This window comes from Amphiprion ocellaris, chromosome 2, assembly GCF_022539595.1.
Source record: "Amphiprion ocellaris isolate individual 3 ecotype Okinawa chromosome 2, ASM2253959v1, whole genome shotgun sequence".
Taxonomy (NCBI): Eukaryota; Metazoa; Chordata; class Actinopteri; family Pomacentridae; genus Amphiprion; species Amphiprion ocellaris.
Window position 1 is genome coordinate 32,126,374 of NC_072767.1, and position 6,442 is coordinate 32,132,815.

Here is a 6,442-nt window from a genome sequence, read left to right on the forward strand (position 1 = left end):
CGAGTTAAAAAAAAACTCGAAAACGACAAAAAATAGATGATAAATGCGCAAAAAAAAGAAGAATTTGTATCTGAGCGAGTAGCTCAGGGGGATAAGAGGAGAGACTACGGAGTGGAGGGTCGCAGGTTCAAGACCCACCACTGGCACTTTTCTTTCTTTGTCTTTGTCAGGATTTTGAGAAAATTTAAGAAGTGTCTGGTCTTGAACCAGCGACCTGCAGCTCCATAGGCAAATCCTTAACTCACTGAGCTACAGATCAGATGAAAAGAAATAAATTCGTCGTCCCTTTGGCATCGTAGTTTGTGAAGTGACCACATGGGCGGAGCCAAGGCGGAGCCTGGGTGGAGTCAGGGCGGAGAGTGGGCGGGGAGGTGGGTGGCGACCTCCCCCCTCTACTCCCCCGCCTCCCCCCACCACCCACCACACCTTCCCCCGCCCGACGAGTTCTTCGAGTCTCCACGAGTTCTTCGAGTCTCCACGGGTTTTCCCCAGTTTCTGGAGTTTCCACGAGGTCAGAGGCAGAACAAGTTGTCGTGAAGAGATGTTGAAGTCGGCCAGGATGGACTGACTTTTTACAGCAACTAGAAGGAAGACGACTAGAAGAGCAGGTCTTTAAGCACCATCCATAAAATCCATGGAGTCGGCTCCAGAGAAATGAAAGAAGGTCAACTTTTATCAACCTCCATCCAGATGTTCAACTTGATATCTTTACTATGACATTTTTAGCACCACAAACCTTTAGTATCACACTTTATTATCATTTATTAGGACTTTAATGGAATCCACCAGCAGATTTAGTTTTTGTTGACAAACTTTATTCTTGTCATTGTGGGACTGCAGTATTTAAAACTGTTCCTTCTATTTGACCTCATGTTTATTAGTTTTAGTGGAGAAAGTTATTTTAGTTGTCGATTAGTCTCTTAAAAACCAAGTAATAAATTGGATTAGTCAAGATGTTTAAATTTCTTACTTTGTCATATTTTAAATATGACAAAAAATATGAAAATAAAGTGTTTTGAGACAATTTGACCTGTATTTGGCGTTATATAAATAAAATTGAATTAAAATTGTATGTATCTTGTAATGTTGGAGTAATTTAACCATATATGTTGGAAAACACATTTTCTTTGTCCATTAATCTGTTGATTGTTTTCTCCAGTAATTCATTTCTTGTTTTGGTTTATAAAATGTCAAACCCAAATAGATTCGGTTTACTGTCATAAAAACCAAAAAGATTTACATTCATGATGCAGGAATCAGGCAGTTTTTCACTTTTTATCTTAGTTTAGTCAGAAAGATAGTTGATAATGTGTGAATTGTTGCAGCTTGTGAGCAGTAAAAGGTTTTAATCTTTGGGGCAGAGTGTCAGAAAACATTTAGAAACCAACATCAACAAAACATTCAACAAAGATTTGAACATCACTAAAGGGAAATCCAACTTTTGCATGGCAATGTCTAATTAAAGGACATTAATTTCCAATGTAAATATGTGATATTCATCCTCTGGAGCTTTCTCTTCACATCGTCTTCCACCTGGACTAGTTTGGTCGGGAGCATGTGCAACAAACATTTGAAAAACTGCACTTTAACATCAATGAATGACACTGAAGCTTAATCTCTACATAAATTAGACGGAGTCTGAATGTGCTGCTCTGTCATTAACTCCTAAGTTTAGGGAAAGTTCAAACAAAAGAGGACAGTTTCGAGAAGACTTGAGAATGAGCTTATTTTGAACAAACATCTCAGACTTTCTGAGCTTCAGCACCTATAGCAAGATATTTTAACAAGCAACTCAAGAGATCCAGAAGTTGGAGAGAGTTAGCTTTAGCTGAGCTAAAGTACATGTGGGACGCTAACCTAGCAAACATTTCAGACTTTTCTCTGTGAATTCTGAGAAATAATTTCCTATTTAATGACAGAGCAACACATCTTAACTCAGTCTCATTAAAACAGACTCTAATTCAGTGTCATCCATCCATATTAAAGTGCAGTTACCCAAAATGTTTGTTGCATGAGCTCCAACAAAACCTGTCCAGGTAGAAGGCCACTTTGACAAACAGGAAGTGGAAGATTCCAAGCAGATTTATAGAAGGGGGAACCGGACTGTACTAAGTGTGGTCGAGTGTAGAGGGGTGTTTTGTGGGCTTTTAAGGCTGATAATGATTATTAGTGAGACATTTGGAGTAGATATTCATTTGCAGTAAATGAAAGTATTTAAAATCTTGGAGTTAAACTTTGAAGAACACAAACTCTAACAGAAAACTTTGTTGATACGTTTTTGTTTTGTTTACAGATGTTAAGTTAAAGGAGTTTTATTATTATTATTCATGACGTATAACCAATCAAATCACTCCAGAAGACAGAGCCACCACAGGTAGATAAAGGTTCAGAGCCAAAGTAGCGCCATTTTTATTTATTTATTTTTTTAATTCTTTATTTTTCAGTTTTATCAAATTTTTAATGATGGGTACAATTCACATGTGCCAGCATGTGCACAATATTATCATCGTTCGTTTTTCTGAAGACAATTTCCCATCCAGAAAATAAAACAAAATACAATGCAATAAAATAAACAGAAACATGAACATATTTTTGAACATTAGGGAGTGACCATTACATTGTTTTTAAATTTTTAGACTCAAAATTAAATTGGGCTTTTTAATTTTTATGTACGCAACCCATTTTTCCCAACATGCTACAAACCAATCTTGTTTTTGATTTACAAACGCTGTCATCTCTTCCATTTTATAAATATCCATTGTTACATCCCACCATGCTGACATGGTGGGAATATCCTGCGATAGCCATTTTTTAGTTATCGATTTCTTACTTGCAACCAACAAAACACTCATTAGATATTTATCCTTTTTTCTCCAGTCCTCTGGTAAACATCCAAAATAAACAGTTTTTATTCCAAATGGAATTACACATTTAAAAATGTCTTGTAGTGCTTCATGAACATCTTTCCAATACTGTCTAATAAGTGGGCAGTCCCATAGGATGTGAAAATGGTTTGCACGTTGGTCTCCACACTTTCTCCAACAGATAGGAGGAGTTCCATCATAATGTGTTTTTTGACATGGAGTGATGAAGTATCTTATCAAAGTTTTCCATCCATATTCCTTCCATCTCTGTGATTTTGTGCATTTCCACTGGAGTTTCCATATTGCAGTCCATTCCTCCTCTGATATAGCCATCCCTCCTTCTTTCTCCCACATTGTCTTTGCATGTTCAGTGGAATGACACAATTCCTCAGACATTTATACAAAATTGAAATTGGCTTCTTATTTGTTTTCCCATCATATGAATTTCTAAACAATTTCAGTAAGTCCATGTTACTCTCTGACACTGTATCTACTTTTGCTTCTATATAATGACGTATTTGTAAATATCGGTAAAAGTCTTGTTTTTCCAGTGCATATTTATTTTTAAGTGTGTCAAAGCTGATAACTTTACCATCCTTAATCAACTTGCTTAAAATTGTTATCCCTTTAGAGGTCCATAATTTGAATCGTGAGTCTAATTTGTTTGGTAGAAAGTCGGAATCATAAGAATACCATTTTAACATTACAATATCTTTTTTCAGGTTATATTCTTTTACCACATTTTTCCATACAGAGAGAGTGCACTGAACCCAAGGGTTATCAGTAGTGTCAATATATTCTATTTTGTCCTTTCTCTCCTTCTCCTACTTCTGATTCTGCATATGAAAGACAACAAGTGATAACAAGGAGGAAAACTTTAGTGGGATATTTCTGTTATCATTTACGCTTATTACTTTCTGAAATGTCTTTACTTTTGTTTCTTTTTTTCTTTCTTTTCTTTTCCTCAGTCTGCCTAATTCTTTTCCTTCAAGAATTCCCTCATGACTTGTGTATTTATGCCTGTGACATGGTTGGAATGTGCTCTGTAAAGCTCTGGATACCAATAAAAAATAAATTATAAAGAAAAAAAAAGAAAAAGAAATTATTATTCTATGGCATTTTTTAGATGACATATTATACTCTGATATTTTCTTGAATTACATACTATTTTGACAATATACTGCACTATGACATTTTTTGAACCACATATCATACATGACAATTTTAGGCAACATCCTATCATTTTGCGCTTTTTGAACCAAATAATAATCTATGTTTTGTTTTTTTGTCTTGCCAACATGCTGTACTATGAACTACAGGCCATACTATGTTATTCTTGAGTAAAGCATACTATACTTTGACATTTTCTGAACTACATCCTATACTATGGCGTTATACACATAGTGCTTTGGTTACATGTTGATTTATAATCTAGATTTTTTTTCTGTTTTGTTTTTTGACGGGATTACTACAGACCTGACTGTGAACACCGTTGACACCCACCTCAGGGAGACGCTGCCTAAGATCTCAAGGCTGCTTGGTCGTGGTCTTTCTGGCACGTACTCTTCCAAGATGAGCCGGGAAGTTTAACACTGATGGAATGACACCAGGTCTAAGCCGACAAACTTCCAATTCCTCCTCAACCCATAGTCTCTGGGAAACCTACATGGAGTAAGAAAAGTAGACAGAGAAGTAATTAAGTCTGTACACAACATATTAAAAAGAAATCATGCTAATAAATGAAGTACAAAGAACCGAATTCGCCAATATACTGGAGACCAGAGCTATTTAATTTGATAAGTATAACCTTGTTTAGTAACATTTCAATTATTTGAGAGCAGTCCTAAAGAACTGCCTGTAATCCCGATCATAAAATGGGTTTGGAGGAAGAACATAGATGGTAATCTGGATATACATGAGTTAGGCTTTATAACTACTATTGGTAGTATTGGTGGTAGTAATAGCAATGTGACTACTACTAGTAGTAGTGGTAGTACACACTACTGCTGCTGATACTGGCACTGCTACTACAACTTGTAATACTATTACAAATGCTGATACTACTTCTACGACTCTAACAGCTGTTTATACTACTACTGCTGCTTGTACTTTTAGTATTACTACTACTGCTTGTACAGCTATACTACAGCTACTATTAATCGTCTGGTATTTGGTTGTCAAGCTGCTAGCTCGCCTTAGCGTTTTGCTAGTGGCTAACTAGTTAGCTCTCACAGACTGGAAGCTCTCAACAAGATTTCATAATGAAAAAAGAGCCAAAAACTATTCTTACCTGTGAAAAGTCATTCCAAGTTTCCTTGTCTCAATCGTACGACGTAGTGTGTAATTGTATGCAGCACAGTGAGACGGCATACTTGTTTCCGTTTTCACGCCGTCTACATCAACGGAATGCACTGAAACGTTGCCCCAACTAGCTTAGCCTCGCCGTAGCACGCAGCTCAAAGGGACGTGTCCTATCTACTCATTCATACCTATAGCCGCGATTCCACAAGCACCTACTCGGCGCAGTGCTGCTCGCCACTACTGTATTTGACTCAGCTCGTCTCGGTTTAGTTGTTTTTCCATATAGCCTCATCGTGGGTGGAGTCGTCATAGCACGGCGAGCCGAAAGTCCCTTAACGTCATTTGTGTGCGACACAAAGTCAACATAACGGAGGCGATGGTACACCTGCTGCTCGGTCTGTGGATTTCTGTCAGATTCAAAGTAATAGAAGAGTCGGAGAAAGCTGAGAGCGGCGAGTCGAAACACTCAGGAGACACACAGGAGAGTTTGGGAGGCGATACAGCAGTATCAAGTTGAAGACAAGAGGATATGAACTAGACGACATATGAGGGTAAGCTAATGCTAGTTCGCTAGCTATCGTGTATCAGTCCTGTGAACGACCCTGTAATGGCTGCAGTTTATCGCTATTAGGTATTAAAATATGTATGCTGTGTATGTGTTTAGGTGGCTCTCTTATGAGACTTCATGGGATTTACCTGAAGCAGCAGCACATGAGCCTGCAGTGGCACAAGGTGTAGAGGAGGAGGGCAGAGATGTACAGGATGCACTGATGCACTACGTGTCATGCAAAGTTATTCTTCTTGTTATACTTCTGTTTTTCTGTCCCCGGACCGCTATTGTTTTCTTTAATGCAATTCTGAAAATAAACTTTTGTACCTTTTGCAGATGTGTCTATGCTATTGTTTTATTTGTGAAGGTTAGCAAGATTACATGACAAATTAAACACCAAAACATTAAAACAGCTGTTTTAAGAATATTCCAGTTTGATAAATCAGTACTGCTTTGGTGTAATTCAGTCAACGGAATTATGAACCATAAAGGAGTTTGTGTTAAAACATGTTAAATCCCATTAAACATAAATGCATTATTAGGGAATATAGAATTGTTTGGTTCAGACTGTTGACTCTTTTCCTACCAGTGTCTTAACAGACAAAATGAAAAGTTATGATGCAATCACATAAATCACAAAATAGTTTATTAGTCAGCAGCAAAATCAAAACTATTTACAATGTGCAAAGTACAAACTGCGGTGGGTCTCTCCTACAGTGGAGGGCTA

At 37.3% G+C, this 6,442-nt stretch overlaps 1 long non-coding RNA gene across 1 annotated transcript; it reads left to right on the plus strand.

Annotated features, from left to right (window-relative positions):
* The first annotated feature begins 5,416 nt into the window (after positions 1-5,416).
* On the plus strand, positions 5,417-6,050 carry LOC129347778 (uncharacterized). The gene is made up of 2 exons (XR_008600033.1): positions 5,417-5,716; positions 5,830-6,050. It is a non-coding gene; the product is annotated as an uncharacterized LOC129347778 (long non-coding RNA).
* Positions 6,051-6,442: the final 392 nt, after the last annotated feature.